The sequence below is a fragment of the Balaenoptera ricei genome, chromosome 7 (genome assembly GCF_028023285.1).
Source record: "Balaenoptera ricei isolate mBalRic1 chromosome 7, mBalRic1.hap2, whole genome shotgun sequence".
Taxonomy (NCBI): Eukaryota; Metazoa; Chordata; class Mammalia; order Artiodactyla; family Balaenopteridae; genus Balaenoptera; species Balaenoptera ricei.
The window spans coordinates 86873154-86888519 of record NC_082645.1 but is presented as its reverse complement, the minus strand read 5'-3'; the positions used below and the strand labels follow the sequence as shown (position 1 = coordinate 86888519).

The 15366-nt window shown below is 39.8% G+C and overlaps 1 protein-coding gene across 1 annotated transcript in view; it reads right to left on the bottom strand.

Annotated features, from left to right (window-relative positions):
- C2CD6 (C2 calcium dependent domain containing 6) overlaps positions 1-15366 on the bottom strand; it is an 81032-nt gene that overhangs the window by 29868 nt on the left and 35798 nt on the right. The window lies entirely within an intron of this gene.

Below are 15366 nucleotides of genomic sequence, written 5' to 3'. Positions count from 1 at the left end.
CATCATCACACAGTTACAATTATTTTCTTATGATGAGAACTTTTAAGATCTAGTCTCTTAGCAACTTTCAAATATATAATACATTATTGTTAACTACAGTCACCATACTGTACATTAGATCTCAAGGACTTATTTATCTATTTATCTTATAACTGGAAGTCTGCACATTTTGACCACCTTCATCCATTTCACCCACCCCCAAACCCCCCCTCTGGCAACCACCAATCTATTTGTTCTCTTTAGCTATGAGTTCATTTTTTTTTCCTTCTTTTTTTTTTTTGGCTGCACCACACGGCTTGCAGGATCTTAGTTCCCTGACCAGGGATTGAACCCGTGTCCTCAGCAGTGAAAGCACTGAGTCGTAACCCCTGGACTGCCAGGGAATTCCCTCATTTTATTTTTTTAGATTGTGCATATAAATGATCATACCATATTTGTCTTTCTCTGTCTGACTTATTTCACTTAGCATAATGCCCAAATCCAACCACGTTGTTGCAAATGGCAGGGTTTTTTCTTTTTTATGGCTGAGTAAGATTTCATTGTGTATATATACCACATTTTTCTAATCCATTCACTGTGAATGGACACTTAGGTTGCTTCCACGTCTTGGCTACTGTAAATGCTGCGATGAACATGAGGGTGCAGATACCTTTTTGAGACCATGATTTCATTTTCTTTGGATAAATACCCAGAGGAGGAATTGCTAGATCATCTGGTAGTTCTAGTTTTAATTTTTTGAGGAACCTCCATATTTTTTTCCACAGTGGCTGCAACAATTTACATTCCTACCAACAGTGCACAAGTGTTCCCTCTTCTCCACATCCTCACCAACATTTTACCAGGTGTGGGGTGATATCTCACTGCGGTTTTGATTTGCATTACTCTGATGATTACTGATGTTGAGTACCTTTTCATGGACCTGTTAGCCATTTGTATGTTTTCTTTGGAAGAATGCCTATTCAGATCCTCTACCCCTTTTTTAATTGGATTGTTTGGGTTTTTTTTTTTCTACTGAGTTGTAGTACTTTATATATTTTGGACATTAATCTCTTATCAGATATATGATTTGCAAATATTTTACTGCATTCTGTAGGTTGCATTTTCATTTTGTTGATGGTTTCCTCAGCCGTACAAAAGCTTTTTAGTTTAATGTAGTCCCACTTGTTTATTTTTGCTTTTGCTGCCTTTGCTTTTGGGGTCAAATCCAAAAAAATCATTGCTAAGACCAATGTCAAGGAATTACCTCCTATGTTTTCTTCAAGGAATTTTATGGTTTCAGGTCTTATGTTCAACTTTTTAATCTATTTTCAGTTTCTTTTTATGTATGGTATAAGATAGTGGTCCAGTTTCATTCTTTTGCCTGTGGCTGTCCAGTTTCCCCAACACCATTAACTGAAGAAACTGCCCTTTCCCCATTGTATATTCTTGGCTCCTTTATCATAAATTAATTGACCATATATATGTGGGTTTATTTCTGGGCTCTCTATTCTGTTCCTTTGAGCTACGTTCTCTTTTTATGCCAATAGCATTTGATTACTATAGTTCTGTAATATAGTTTGAAATCAGGAAGTGTGATGCCCCTAGCTTTAATCTTTCTCAAGATTGCTTTGGTTACTTGGGGTCTTTTGTGGTTACAACAAAATTTAGGATTGTTTTCCTATTTCTGTAAAAATTGCCATTGGAATTTTGATAGAGATTGCATTGCTTTAGGTAGTATGAACATTTAAACAGCATTAATTCTTCCAATCCATGAGCATGGAGTACCTATCAATTTGTGTCTTCTTCAAATTCTTTTATCAATGTCTTATAGTTTTCAGTGTACAGGTCTTTCACCCCCTTGATTAAATTTATCCCTAGGTATTTTATCCTTTTTGATGCAATTGTAAATGAGACTTAATTTTTCTTTCTGACAGTCTGTTATTAGTGTATAGAAATGCAACTGGTTTTGTATATTGATTTTGTATCCTACAATTTTACTGAATTTATTAGTTCTAACAGGTTTTTTGTGTGTGTGTGGAGTCTAGATTTTTCTATATATAAGATCATGTCATCTGCAAATAGAGACAGTTTTTCTTCTTCCTTTCTAATTTGGATGCCTTTTATTTTTCCTTCCTAACTGCTCCAGCTAGGACTTCCATTATCATGTTGAATAAAGTGGCAAGAGTGGGCATCCTTGTTTTGTTCCTAATCTTAGAGGAAAAGCTTTCAGTTTTTCACCATTGAGCATAATATTAGCTGTGGGTTTTTCATATATGGCCTTCATTATGTTAAGGTACATTCCCTTTTTACCCACTTTTTTGAGAGTTTTTGTCGTGAATGGATGTTGAATTCTGACTGCATCTATTGAGATGATCATGTAATTTTTATCTTTCTTTTTATTAGTGTGGTATATAATATAGACTGATTTGCAGATGTTGAACTACCCCTGCATCCCTGGAAAAAATCCTACTTAATCATATTAATGTAACATGTATGATTCTTTTAATGTATTGCTGAATTTGGTCTGTGAATCATTTGTTGAGGATTTTTGCATCCATGTTCATCAGGGATATTAGCCTGTAATTTTCTTGTAGTGTCCTTGTCTGGTTTTGGTATCGCAGTAATGCTGGCCTTGTAACATGAGTTTGGATGTGCTCCCTTCTCTTTTATTTTTTGGAAGAATTTGAGAAAGACTGCTATTAATTCTTCTTTAAATATTTGGTATGCCTTAGAAGCAAACACGAGTATTCCTTAGAAGTGCTACTTTCACCCTAGACCTCAAAAAAGGTCCACAAATAATTTTCCAAGGAAAATGAGCATACCAAAGTCAACAATAATTAAGACAGCAAGGAAACAAAGCACCACGAATGAGATCAGCAAAAATAGACCATAAAAGCTTGAAGTATTGGAATTTTAAAGAACTATGCTTACTTTATTTAAAGGAATAAAAGACAAGCTGAAAATACAGCCCAGGACCAGGAAACTTTAGAAGTCATTTAGCAAGTTTGAACAAAAAACTAAATAGAACGTGTAGAAATGAAAACTAAAATAATTAAATAAAAACACTCAGTATATGGACTCAACCACAGATTCACTGCAACATATGAGAATTCGTGAACTGGAATACAGATCAAAGGAATTATTCAGAATGCAAAGAGAGACAGAGTGATGGAAAATATGGAAAAAAAGTTAAAAGACATGGACAACAGTGCAATAGTGTAAGAACATCTAACATATGTTAAAGTTCCAGGAAAGAAAATAAAGGATCAAGAAAATGGGACAGAGAGACAGTACTGAAGAGATAATGGCTTAGAACTTTTCAGAACTGATGAACAGCAACAATCTAGTTTAAGCAGACCAACAAATCCCAATAGGATAAACAGAAAAATCCAAATACAGACACATCAGAGTTAATTTTTTTAAATACAAAAAACAAAACAAACAAACAAACAAAAAAATACACACATGCAAAAAGAGAAAAAGATACTCAATTTTCAGAGGTGAAAAATTTATAGGTAACTTCTCTCCAACAAATAGACACAGGAAGGACTGCTTTCTTCTTTTCTAATACATTTTTGTATTATTACTCATGGTTGCTCTAGGGGTTAAAATATGCATCCTTAACATACTGCAGTATATCTTGAAATAAAATTATACCATATCATGCACAATAGCATAATTCCATTTACACTACTCATCCTTTGTACTATTCTTCTTATATATTTCACTTCTACAAATGCTATACATTCTACCATTCGTCATCATTAATTTTTTTGAAACACTCTAGTCTTCGGCCCCACCCAACAGCCTGTAGGCTCCAGTGCTGGGATGCCCCAGGCCAAACAATCAACAGGGCAGGAATACAGCCCCACCCATCAGCAGACAGGCTGCTTAAAGTCTTCCTGAGCACAGAGCTGTGGGTAAACACACACCTTGACATGGCCCTGCCCACCAGAGGGACAAGACCCAGCTCCACCTACCAGCAGGCAGGAACCAGGCCCTCCCACCAGGAGGTCTGCACAAGCCCCTTAGACAGCCTCAACCACCACGGGGCAGAGAGCAGAGGCAAGAAGAACTACACCCTGCAGCCTGTGGAATGGAAACCACAATCACAGAAAGAAAGATAAAATGAGACAGCAGAGGAACATGTCCCAGATGAAGAAAGAAGATAAAATCCCAGATGAAGGAACAAGAACTAAGTGAAGTGGAGATGGGCAATCTACCCAAAAACGAATTCAGAGTAATGATAGTAAAGATGAGCCAAGATCTCAGAAAAAGAATGGAGGCACAGATGCAGAAAATACAAGAAATGTTTAACAAAGACCTAGAAGAACTAAAGAACAAACAAAGAGAGATGAACAACAACTGAAATAAAAATACACTAGAAGGAGTCAATAGCAGAGTAACTGAGGCATAAGAACAGATAAGTGAGCTGGAAAACAGAATGGCAGAAATCACTGCCACAGAACAAAATAAAGAAAAAAGAAATGAGGACAGTCTAAAATATCTCTGGGACAACATTTTTAAAAAATATATCTTTATTGGAGTATAACTGCTTTACAATACTGTGCTAGCCTCTGTGGCACAACAAAGTGAATCAGCCATATGCATCCATAAATCCCCATATCCCCTTTCTCCTGAGCCTCCCTCCCACCCTCCCTATCCCACCCCTCTAGGTGGTTATAAAGCACCAAGCTGATCTCCCTGTGCTATGTGGCTGCTTCCCACTAGCTATCTGCTTTACATTTGGTAGTATATATATGTCCATGTCATTCTCTCACTTCGTCCCAGCTTACCCTTCCCCCTGCCCGTGTCGTCAAGTCCATTCTCTACATCAGCGTCTTTATTCCTGTCCTGTCTCTACTTTCTTCAGAACCTTTTTTTTTTAGATTCCATATATATGTGTTAGCATACAGTATTTGTTTTTCTCTTTCTGACTTACTTCACTCTGTATCACAGTCTCTAGGTCCATCCACCTCACTACAAATAACTCAATTTCATTTCTTTTTATGGCTGAGTAATATTCCATTGTAGATGTGTGCCACATCTTCTTTATCCATTCATCTGTTGATGGACACTTAGATTGCTTCCATGTCCTGGCTATTGTAAACAGACCTGAAATGAACATTCTGGTATATGACTCTTTTTGAATTATGGTTTTCTCAGGGTATATGCCTAGTAGTGGGATTGCTGGATTGTATGGTAGTTCTATTTTTAGTTTTTTAAGGACCCTCCATACTGTTCTCCATAGTGGCTGTATCAATTTACATTCGCACCAACAGTGTAGGAGGGTTTCCTTTTCTCCACACCCTCTCCACCATTTATTGTTTGTAGATTTTTTGATGATGGGCATTCTGACCAGTGTGAGGTTGATACCTCATTGTAGTTTTGCATTGTAGAATGTATTTGCATTTCTCTAATGATTAGTGATGTTGAGCATTCTTTCATGTGTTAGTTGGTAATCTGTATATCTTCTTTGGAGAAATGTCTATTTAGGACTTCTGCCCATTTTTGGATTGGGTTGTTTTTTTGATATTGAGCTGCATGAGCTGCTTATATATTTTGGAGATTAATCCTTTGTCAGTTGCTTCATTTGCAAATATTTTCTCTGATTCTGAGGGCTGTCTTTTCATCTTGTTTATGGTTTCCTTTGCTGTGCAAAAGCTTTTAAGTTTTATTAGGTCCCATTTGTTTATTTTTGTTTTTATTTCCATTTCTCTAGGAGGTGGGTCAAAAAGGATCTTGCTGTGATTTATGTAATAGAGTGTTCTGCTTATGTTTTCCTCGAAGAGTTTTATAGTGTCTAGTCTTACATTTAGGTCTTTAATCCATTTTGAGTGTTTTTTGTGTATGGTGTTAGGGAGTGTTCTAATTTCATTCTTTTACATGTAGCTGTTCAGTTTCTTCAGCACCACTTATTGAAGAAGCTGCCTTTTCTCCATTGTATATCCTTGTCTCCTTGATCAAAGATAAGGTGACCATATGTGCGTGGGTTTAGCTCTGGGCTTTCTATCCTGTTCCATTGATCTGTATTTCTGTTTTTGTGCCAATACCATACTGTCTGGATCATTGTAGCTTTGTAGTATAGTCTGAAGTCAGGGAGCCTGATCCTCCAGCTCCATTTTTCTTTCTCAAGATTGCTTTGGCTATTTGGGGTCTTTTGTGTTTCCATACAAATTGTGAAATTTTTTGTTCTAGTTCTGTGAAAAACGCCATTGGTAGTTTGATAGGGATTGCATTGAATCTGTAGATTGCTTTGGGTAGGTTAGGCATTTTCACAATGTTGATTTTTCCAATCCAAGAACATGGTATATCTCTCCATCTGTTTGTATCATCTTTACTTTCTTTCATCAGTGTCTTAAAGTTTTCTGCATACAGGTCTTTTGTCTCCTTAGGTAGGTTTATTCCTAAGTATTTTATTCTTTTTGTTGCAATGGTAAATGGGAGTGTTTCCTTAATTTCTCTTTCAGATTTTTCATCATTAGTGTATAGGAATGCAAGAGATTTCTGTGCATTAACTTTCTATCCTGCTACTTTACCAAATTCATTGATTAGCTCTAGTAGTTTTCTGGTAGCATCTTTAGGATTCTCTATGTATAGTATCATATCATCTGCAAACAGTGACAGTTTTACTTCTTCTTTTCAAATTTGGATTCCTTTTATTTCTTTTTCTTCTCGGATTGCTGTGGGTAAAACTTCCAAATCTATGTTGAACCATGGTGAGAGTGGGCAACCTTGTCTTGTTCCTGATCTTAGTGGAAATGGTTTCAGTTTTCCACCATTGAGAACGATGTTGGCTGTGGGTTTGTCATATATGGCCCTTATTATGTTGATATAAGTTCCCTCTATGCCTACTTTCTGGAGGGTTTTTATCAAAAATGGGTGTTGAATTTTGTCAAAAGCTTTTTCTGCATCTATTGAGATGATCATATGCTTTTTATACTTCAATTTGTTAATATGGTGTATCGCACTGAGTGATTTGCATATATTGAAGAATCCTTGCATTCCCGGGATAAACCCCACTTGATCATGGTGTATGCTCCTTTTAATGTGCTGTTGGATTCTGTTTGCTAGTGTTTTGTTGAGGATTTTTGCATCTATGTTCATCAGTGATATTGGCCCATAGTTTTCTTTTTTGTGACCTCTTTGTCTGGTTTTGGTATCAGGGTGACGGTAGCCTCATAGAAAGAGTTGGGGAGTGTTCCTCCCTCTGATATGCTTTGGAAGAGTTTGAGAAGGATAGGTGTTAGCTCTTCTCTAAATGGTTGACAGAATTTGCCTGTGAAGCCATCTGTTCCTGGGCTTTTGTTTTTGGAAGATTTTAAATCACAGTTTCAATTTTAGTGCTTGTGATTGGTCTGTTTATATCTTCTATTTCTTCCTGGTTCAGTCTCGGAAGGTTGTGCTTTTCTAAGAATGTGTCCATTTCTTCCATTTTATTGGCATATATTTGCTTGTAGTAATCTCTCATGATCCTTTGTATTTCTGCAGTGTCAGTTGTTACTTTTCCTTTTTCATTTCTAATTCTATTGATTTGAGTCTTCTCCCTTTTTTTCTTGATGAGTCTAGCTAATGGTTTATCAATTTTGTTTATCTTCTCAAAGAACCAGCTTTTAGTTTTATTGATCTTTGCTGTCGTTTCCCTCATTTATTTTTCATTTATTTCTGATCTGATCATTATGATTTCTTTCCTTCTGCTAACTTTGGGGTATTTTTATTCTTCTTTCTCTAATTGCTCTAGGTTTAAGGTTAGGTTGTTTATTTGAGACGTTTCTTGTTTCCTGAGGTAGGACTGTATTGCTGTAAACTTCCCTCTTAGAACTGCTTTTGCTGCATCCCATAGGTTTTGGGTCATTGTGTTTTCATTGTCATTTGTTTCTAGGTATTTTTTGATTTTCTCTTTGATTTCTTCAGTGATCTCTTGGTTATTTAGTAGTGTATTGTTTAGCCTCCATGTGTTTGTATTTTTTTACAGATTGTTTCCTGTAATTGATATCTAGTTCATAGCGTTGTGGTCAGAAAAGATACCTGATACGATTTCAATTTTCTTAAATTTACCAAGGCTTGATTTGCGACCCAAGATATGATTTATCCTGGAGAATGTTCCATGAGCACTTGAGAAGAAAGCATATTCTGTTGTTTTTGGATGGAATGTCCTATAAATATCAATTACATCCATCTTGTTTAAGATATCATTTAAAGCTTGTGTTTCCTTCATTGATCACTTTCACCAATGATCTGTCCATTGGTGAAAGTGGGGTGTTAACGTCCCCTACTATTATTGTGTTACTGTTGATTTCCCCTTTTATGGCTGTTAGCACTTGCCTTATGTATTGAGGTACTCCTATGTTGGGTGCATAAATACTTACAATTGTTATATCTTCTTCTTGGATTGATCCCTTGATCATTATGTAGTGTCCTTCCTTGTCTCTTGTAATAGTCTTTGTTTTAAAGTCTATTTTGTCTGATATGAGAATTGCTACTCCAGCTTTCTTTTGATTTCCATTTGCATGGAATATCTTTTTCCATCCCTTCATTTTCAGTCTGTATGTGTCCCTAGGTCTGAAGTGGGTCTCTTGTAGGCAGCATATATATGGGTCTTGTTTTTGTATCCATTCAGCCAGTCTATGTCTTTTGGTGGGAGCTTTTAATCCATTTACATTTAAGGTAATTATCGATATGTATGTTCCTATTACCATTTTCTTAATTGTTTTGGGTTTGTTATTGTAGGTCTTTTCCTTCTCCTGTGTTTCCTGACTAGAGAAGTTCCTTTAGCATTTGTCGTAAAGCTGGTTTCGTGGTGCTGAATTTTCTTAGCCTTTGCTTGTTTGTAAAGGTTTTAATTTCTCCATCGAATCTGAATGAGGTCCTTGTTGGGTAGAGTAATCTTGGTTGTAGATTCTTCCCTTTCATCACTTTAAACATGTCCTGCCACACCCTTCTGGCTTGCAGAGTTTCTGCTGAGAAATCAGCTGTTAACCTTATGGGGATTCCCTTGTATGTCATTTGTTGCTTTTCCCTTGCTGCTTTTAATATTTTTTCTTTGTATTTAATTTTTGATAGTGTGATTAATATGTGTCCTGGCGTGTTTCTCCTTGGATTTATCCTGTATGGGACTCTCTGCACTGCCTGAACTTGATTATTTCCTTTCCCATATTAGGGAAGTTTTCAACTATAATCTCTTCAAGTATTTTCTCAGACCCTTTCTTTTTCTCTTCTTCTGAGAACCCTATAATTCGAATGTTGGTGTGTTTAATGTTGTCCCAGAGGTCTCTGAGACTGTCCTCAATTCTTTTCATTCTTTTTTCTTTATTCTGCTCTGTGGTAGTTATTTCCACTATTTTATCTTCCAGGTCACTTATCTGTTCTTCTGCCTCAGTTATTCTGCTATTGATTCCTTCTAGAGAATTTTTAATTTCACTTATCATGTTGTTCATCAATGTCTGTTTGCTCTTTATTTCTTCTAGGTCCTTGTTAAACGTTTCTTGTATTTTCTCCATTCTATTTCCAAGATTTTGGATCATCTTTACTATCAGTACTCTGAATTCTTTTTCAGGTAGACTGCCTATTTCTTCTTCATTTATTTAGTCTGGTGGGTTTTTACCTTGCTCCTTCATCTGTTGTGTATTTCTCTGTCTTCTCATTTTGCTTAACTTACTGCATTTGGGGTCTCCTTTTCACAGGCTGCAGGTTTGTGGTTCCCGTTGTTTTCGGCATCTGCTCCCAGTGGGTAAGGTTTGTTCAGTGCGTTGTGTAGGCTTCCTGGTGGAGGGGACTAGTGCCAGGTGGACTAGTGTTCTGGTGGATGAGGCTGGATCTTGTCTTTCTGGTGGGCAGAACCGTGTCTGGTGGTGTGCTTTGGGGTGTCTGTGAACTTATTATGATTTTAGGCAGCCTCTCTGCTAATGGGTGGGGTTGTGTTCCTTTCTTGCTACTTGTTTGGCATAGGGTGTCCAGCACTGTAGCTTGCTGGTTGTTGAGTGGAGCTGGGTCTTAGCGTTGAGATGTAGACCTCTGGGAGAGCTTTCGCCATTTGATATTACGTGGGGCCAGGAGGTCTCTGGTGGTCCAATGTTCTGAACTCAGCTCTCCCACCTCAGAGGCTCAGGCCTGACACCCAGCTGGAGCACCAAGACCCTGTCAGCCACAAGGCTCAGAAGAAAAGGGAGAAAATAAAAAAGAAAGAAAGGAAAGAAAGAAAGAAAGAAAGAAAGAAAGAAAGAAAGAAAGGAAGAAAGGAAGAAAGGAAGGGAGGGAGGGAGGGAGGGAGGAAGGAAGAAAAATAAATAAAATAAAGTTATTAAAATAAAAAATAAAAAATCATTAAAACTAAAAAAATTAAAAAGTAATAAAAAAATAGAAAATAAAGAGAGCAAACAAACCAATAAACAAATCCACCAGTGATAACAAGCACTAAAAACTATACTAAAAAAAAACAAAAGGAAAGACAGAACCCTAGGACAATTGGTAAAAGCAAAGGTATACAGACAAAATCACACAAAGTATGCACATACACACACACAAAAAGGGAAAAAGGAAAAAATATACATCTATATTTTAAAAAAAGGAAGAGGGCAACCAAATCAATAAACAAATCTACCAATTATAATAAGCTCTAAATACTAAACTAAGATAAACATAAAACCAGAAACAAATTAGATGCAGAAAGCAAACCCCCAGTCTACACTTGCTCCCAAAGCCCACCGCCTCAATTTTGGGATGATTCTTTGTCTATTCAGGTATTCCACAGATGCAGGGTACATCAAGTTGATTGTGGAGATTTAATCCACTGCTCCTGAGGCTGCTGAGAGAAATTTCCCTTTCTCTTCTTTGTTCACACAGCTCCTGGGGTTCAGCTTTGGATTTTGCCCCACCTCTGTGTGTAGGTCGCCTGAGGAAGTCTGTTCTCCGCCCAGACAGGACAGGGTTAAAGGAGCAGCTGATTCGGGGGCTCTGGCTCACTCAGGCTGGGGGGAAGGAGGGGTATGGAATGTGGGAAGAGGCTGCAGCGGCAGAGGCCGGTGTGACGTTGCAACAGCCTGAGGCATGCCATGTGTTCTCCCAGGGAAGTTGTCCCTGGATCACGGGACCCTGGCAGTGGCGGGCTGCACAGGCTCCCGGGAGGGGAGGTGTGGATAGTGACCTGTGCTTGCACACAGGCTTCTTGGTGGCTGCAGCAGCAGCCTTAGCATTTCATGCCTGTCCCTGGTGTCTGCGCTGAGAGCCACAGCTCGCGCCCGTCTCTGGAGCTCATTTAGGCCATGCTCTGAATCCCCTCTCCTTGTGCACCCTGAAAAAATGGTCTCTTGCCTCTTAGGCAGTTCCAGACTTTTTCCTGGACTCCCTCCTTGCTAGCTGTGGCGCACTAGCCCCCTTCAGGCTGTGTTCATGTAGCCAACCCCAGTCCTCTCCCTGGGATCTGACCTCCAAAGAAGCCAGAGCCTCATGTCCCAGCCCGCACCCATCCCGCCTAGGCAGGTGAGCAGACAAGCCTCTCAGGCTGGTGAGTGCTGCTCAGCACCGATCCTCTGTGCGGGAATCTCTCCGCTTTGCCCTCTGCACACCTGTTGCTCTGCTCTCCTCCATGGCTCCAATGCTTTCCCACCACCATCCCCCGTCTCCACCAGTGAAGGTGCTTCCTAGTGTGTGTAAGCTTTTCCTCCTTCACAGCTCCCTCCCAGAAGTGCAGGTCTCATCCCTATTCTTTTGTCTCTGTCTTTTCTTTTTTCTTTTGCCCTACCCAGGTACGTGGGGAGTTTCTTGCCTTTGGGGAAGTCGGAGGTCTTCTGCCAGCGTTCAGTAGGTGTTCTGTACGAGTTGTTCCACATGTAGATGCATTTTTGATGTATTTATGGGGAGGAAGGTGATCTCCATGTCTTACTCCTCTGCCATCTTGAAGGTCCCCCCTTGCTGCTTTTAATATTTTTTCTTTGAATTTAATTTTTGTTAGTTTGATTAATATGTGTCTTGGTGTGTTTCTCCTGGGGTTGAACCTGTATGGGACTCTCTGTGCTTCCTGGACTTCAGTGACTATTTCCTTTCTCATGTTAGGGAAGTTTTCGACTATAATCTCCTCAAATGATTTCTCAACCCTTTCTTTTTCTCTTCTTCTGTGACCACCATAATTCGAATGTTGGTGCATTTACTGTTGTCCCAGAGCTGAGTTTGTCTTCAATTCTTTTCATTCTTTTTTCTGTATTCTGCTTCTTGGCTGTTATTTCCACCATTCTGTCTTCCAGCTCACTTATTCATTCTCTGCCTAAGTTATTGTTATTGATTCCTTCTAGTGTATTTTTCATTTCAGTTATTGTGTTGTTCATCTGTTTGTTTGTTCTTTAGTTCTTCCAGATCTTTGTTAAAACTTTCTTGTATTTTCTCAATCCGTGCCTCCATTCTATTTCTGAGATTCTGGATCATCTTTACTATCATTACTTTGAATTCTTTTTCGGGTAGATTGACTATTTCCTCTTCATTTATTTGGTCTTCTAGAATTCTTTTTCAGGTAGATTGACTATTTCCTCTTCATTTATTTGGTCTTCTAGGTTTTTACCTTGCTCTTTCATCTGTGACATATTATTTTGCTGTTTTTTTTTTTTTTAGTTTATTTTTGGCTGCGTTGGGTCCTCGTTGCTGCGCGGACCTTCTCTAGTTGCGGCGAGTGGGTGTTACTCCTTGTTAGTGTGCACGGGCTTCTCATTGTGGTGGCTTATCTTGTTGTGGAGCACAGGCTCTAGGCGTACAGCCTTCAGCAGCTGTGGCACGTGGGCTCAGCAGTTGTGGCTCGTGGGCTCCAGAGCACAGGCTCAGTAGTTGTGGTGCATGGGCTCAGTTGCTCCATGGCATGTGGAATCTTACCAGACCAGGGCCCAAACCCATGTCCCCTGAATTGGCAGGTGGACTCCCAACCACTGCGCCACTGGGGAAGCCCCTTTTTTCTTTTTTGATGAGTGGGATTGTGCTCCTGTCTTACTGTTTGTTTGGCCTGAGGCTTCCAACACTGGAGCTTGTAGCCTGTTGGGTAGACCTGGGTCTCGGTTTTGAGATGAGGACCTCCAGGAGACCTCATTCCAATGAATATTCCCTGGGGTCTGAGGTTCTCTGTTAGTCCAGTGGTTTGGACTTGGTGCTCCCACTGCAGGAGCTTCAGCCTGATCCCCAGCTCGTGAACCAAGATCTTGCAAGCCACACGGAGCAGCAAAAAAAAAAAAAAAGGGGTGGGGGAAGAACAATAACAAAGTAAAAAATAAAATTAGACTAGAAAACTAACAGATATGTTAGAAAGAATATAAACATAAAAATATAGATAAAACAACAACCAGAAGGTAAAACAGAACCACAATAGTAAAACAGAGGAGGCGAAAAAAAAAAGTTGGAAAAGGCTTTGGCTGTGGAGGGCGGGGCCTAAGCAGGGGCGGGGTTTGGGTGATGGGTGGGGTCTATGCTTAGGACCTGCAGGGCTGGAAAAGGCTCTTGGGTGTGTGGGCATGGGGCTTAGGCTCAAAGGAACAGAAGGGACCCAGGTGTGCCTCCCGCCTCTGGTCTCAGAGGGCGGGGGAACCCATCTGGGAGCCCAGCAGGCTTCTTGGGCTCAAGTGGGTGGGGCAAATGCCCTCCGCTCCTCTCCTGCTACTCTGGTCCTGGAGAACCCCTCCTGCTTGCCTCTCCTGCTCTCCCCTGGCCTCCCTCCTATGCCCCCAGGACCCACACGGCCCAGAGGGGGCCTCTGAGGGCATAGGACCCAGCCAAAGAGCCGAGCAGATTTCTCTGGCCAACTGGGCAGGGGATACACTGGCGTGCTCCCCCCAATCCAAGCCCCCAAGGGTCCCTCCATGCGTGGGAACCCCTCCCCCCTCTTAGCCACCCTCAGGGGTGCCGGTCCTGTCCAGCTTCCACTTTTCCCCCACCTCAGTCCCCCCATGTCCTATCAGTTCGCTTGGGGGTTCCTCCCATCTCCTTGGGTGTCAAGGTCCCCGACAGCATCCTGCGGGTGCCCTAGTCGTGGGGAGACACGAACTCCGCATCTTCCCACACTGCCATCTTAATCTGGGACAACATTAAATGCACCAAGATTCACATTATAGAGGTCCCAAAAGGAGAAGACAGAGAGAAACGACCTGAGAAAATATTTGAAGAGATAATAGCTAAGAAATTGCCTAACATGGGAAAGGAAACAGTCACCCATGTCCAGGAAGCACAGAGAGTCCCAGGCAGGATAAACCCAAGGAGAAACACGCTGAGACACAAAGAATAAATTGACAAAAATCAAAGACAAAAAAAAAAAAAATTAAAAGCAACAAAGGAAAGCAACAAGTAACATGCAAGGGAATTCCCATAAGGTTATCAGCTGATTTCTCAGCAGAAACTCTCAGCCTGGAAGGGAGTGGCACGATATATTTAAAGTGGTGAAAGGGAAGAACCTACAACCAAGAATACTCTACCCAGCAAAGCTCTCATTCAGATTCAATGGAGAAATCAGAGGCTTTACAGACAAGCCAAAGCTAAGAGAATTCAGCACCACCAGCCCAGCTTTGCAACAAATGCTAATGGAACTTCTCTAGATGGAAAAGAAAAGGCCACAACTAGGAACAAGTAAATTACAAATGGAAAAGCTTATCAGTAAAGGCAAACATACAGTAAAGGTAGGAAATAATCTGCACACAAATATATCAAAACCAGCGACTGTGAGAAGAGGAGAGCACAAATGCAGGATATTGGAAATGCATTATAAGACCAGCAACTTAAAACAATCTTGTTTATATACAGACTGTTATAGATACCAAATCTTCATGGCAACCCCAAAACCGAAAATCTACAATAGATACACACACAAAATAGAGAAAGGAATCCAAGCACAACACTAAAATTAGTCAGCAGATCACAAGAGAAGAGAACAAAAGAGTAAGGGAAGAAAAAAGACCTACAAAAACAAATCCAAAACAATTAACAAAATGGCAATAAAAACATACATATCAATAATTACCTTGAACGTATTAAATGCTCCAAACAAAAGATATAAACTGGTTGAATGGATACAAAAACAAGACCTGTATATATGCTGTCTACAAGAGACCCATTTCAGATCTAGGGACACACACAGACTGAAAGTGAAAGACACTACATAATGGTCAAAGGATCAATCCAAGAAGAAGATACAACAATTGTAAATACATATGCACCCAACATAGGATCACCTCAATATATAAGGCAAATACTAACAGTCATAAAAGGAGAAACTGACAGCAACACAGTAGTAGTGGGGCACTTTTTTTTTTATAAATTTATTTATATTTTATTTTTGGCTGTGTTGGGTCTTTGTTGCTGCATGCGGGCTTTCTCTAGTTGTGGTGAGTGGGGGCTACTCTTCATTGTGGTGAGTGGGCTACTCAG